Genomic DNA, 2,552 nt, shown 5'->3' on the forward strand with positions numbered 1-2,552 from the left:
TCAGAAAAAGAAAGCAGGAAAAAGAATGAAAGAAAAGTAAAATCTGGAGAAAATCCAATACAATTCCTAAATCCAAGAGAGAGTAACAACAACAAAGAAATTAAATCCCATAATTGCGTAATAAAAAAAAGAGATGGGGTAGATGGAGTCTTTGGTTTAGGTATCAGGGTGACTATGACCTCATAGAGTGAGTTTGGCAGTGTTCCTTCTCTTTTTATTTTGTGGAACAGCTGATATTAATTAGCTTCTCTTTAAAATCTGGTAGAATTCTGCACTAAAACCATCTGGCCTTAGTTTTTTTTTTCTGTTGGGGGACTTTTGTTGATTGCTTTCTCTTTCTTTAGGTGTTATAGGGCTGTTTAAATAGTTTACCTGATCTTGATTCAACTTTGGTAAGTGGCATATGTCTAGAAAATCATCCACTGAGTTAAGATATCCCAATTTTATAGAGTACAGGCTTTTGAAGTAAAACCTAATGAATCTTTGATTTTCCTCGTTGTCTGTTGTTATATCTCCCTTTTCATTTCTGATTCTGTGAATTTGGATACTGTCTACCTGTCATTTAGTTAGTTTGGCTGCAGATTTGTCAATCTTGTTGATATTCTCAAAGAATTACCTCTTAGTTTTGTTGATTTTTTTTTCTTTGTATTGTTTTCTTTCTTGCTATCTGATTGATTTCAGCTCTGATTTTGATTATTTCCTACCTTTTAGTCCTCTTTGGTGTGCTTGCTCCTTTTTTTCTTTCTAGAGCTTTCAGGTGTACTTTTAAATTGCTGGTATAAGAACTTTCTAATTTCTTTATGAAACGCTTCATGCTATGAACTTTTCTCTTAACAATGCTTTCATTGTGTCCCATAAATTTGGGTATGTTGTACCTTCATTTTCATTGAATTCTAGAAAGTAAGTAAGTAAGTATGTATGTATGTATGCATGCATGCATGCATGTATTTATCTTTCTTCCCTGACCTAGAAATCACTGTGTAGAGAGTTATTCACTTTCCATTGAGTGTGTAGGCTTTCTGGAGTTTCTGTTGTTGACATCCAGCTTTAATTCATGGAAGTCTGATAGGATACAAGGCATTATTTCAATTTCTTGTGTCTGTTGAGGCTTGCTTTGACTATATGGTCAATTTTGGAGAAGGATCTATGAGGTACTGGGAAGAAGAAATATTCTTTTGTGTTTGGGTGAAATATTCTATAGATGTCTGTTAGGTCCACTTGATTCATAATGCCTGTTTCATTATTTCTGTTTAGTTTTTGTCTGGATGACCTGTCAGTTGATAAAAGTGGGGTGTTGAAGTTTCCCACTCTTAATGTGTGGGGATCAATGTAATTTTAGCTTTAGCAACGTTTCTTCTACAAATGTGGATGCTCTTACATTTGGGGCATAGATATTCAGGATTGGGTTATCATCTTGGTAGATTTTTTCCTTTGATGAGTATGAAGTATCCTTCCCTGTCTCTTTTGGTTAATTTTGGTTCAAAGTCTGTCTTATTAGTTATTAAGATGGCTACCTCAACTTGCTTCTCAGGTAGGACTGCTTAGAAAACTTTTTCCCAGCCCTTTACTCTGAGGTAATGTCTATTTTTATTCCTGAGGTGTGTTTCTTGAATGCACCAGACTAATAAATCCTGTTTTTGAATACATTTTGTTAGCTTGAATCTTTTTATTGAGGAATTGAGTCCATCAATGTTGAGAGATATTAATGACCAGGGATTACTTCTTGTTACTTTGATGTTGGTGGTATTGGTGTGCGTGTGTATGCTTCCCTTGTTTTTCCTGGTATGGAACTACCTATTTCCTATGTTTTCTTGGATGTAGTATTCTCCTTGGGTTGGAGTTTTCCATCTAGTATTTTCTGTAGAGCTGGATTTATGGATAGATACTGTTTCAATTTGGATTTGTCTTGAAATATTTTGCTTCCTCCATCTACGGTAACTGAGAGTATTGCTGGATATAGTTCTCTACATTTGCATCTGAGGTTTTATAGAGGTTGAAAGATATATGTCCAGGCTCTTCTAGATTTTAGAGTTTCTGTTGAGAAGTTGGATATTATTCTGATAGGTATGAAACTGTACTGTGCAAAGAATCACTAAACATGAAAATTTAGGGAAAGCTGAATCAAAGCAAGAAAGCACTTCAATAAATTCAACACTCTTATGAGAATTACTAGAATTACTATACTAATATTCATGCAGGATATTAGCACATACCAGAAATGCAGGAGATCATAAGTTATATATCTGTCTAAAAGGTCAAACATTACCAATTCCTTCCACTGTACAGTGGTTAAATGTTACTGCATGCTCATAAAATAGATGACATACTGTCTTGCTACATATAATTCACTGTATCTGTTCAAGTCTGTTCTCTTCTAAAAAAATATCTAGGTTTTATTTAAATACATCAATAACAAAATAAAACACTACAAACATGAAATAAACAATACTACTAATAGAGGGGCTGAGATAGGAGAAGGAAGACTTCAAGACCCTTATGTTGTACACAGCCAGACACTGTCACAAACATACAAGCTTACAGTGTATATAGAT

The 2,552-nt window shown here is 34.2% G+C and overlaps 1 protein-coding gene and 1 long non-coding RNA gene across 2 annotated transcripts in view; one reads left to right on the forward strand and one right to left on the reverse strand.

Moving 5' to 3' along the window:
- Rasa1 (RAS p21 protein activator 1) overlaps positions 1 to 2,552 on the reverse strand; it is a 72,862-nt gene that overhangs the window by 40,888 nt on the left and 29,422 nt on the right. The window lies entirely within an intron of this gene.
- Positions 363 to 2,552, forward strand: part of LOC116083411 — a 27,336-nt gene continuing 25,146 nt past the window's right edge. Inside the window, exon 1 of the long non-coding RNA XR_004115701.1 lies at positions 363 to 392. This is a non-coding gene — a long non-coding RNA (uncharacterized LOC116083411). The remainder of the gene's footprint in view (positions 393 to 2,552) is intronic.

Source organism: Mastomys coucha, unplaced genomic scaffold (assembly GCF_008632895.1).
Source record: "Mastomys coucha isolate ucsf_1 unplaced genomic scaffold, UCSF_Mcou_1 pScaffold8, whole genome shotgun sequence".
NCBI lineage: Eukaryota > Metazoa > Chordata > Mammalia > Rodentia > Muridae > Mastomys > Mastomys coucha.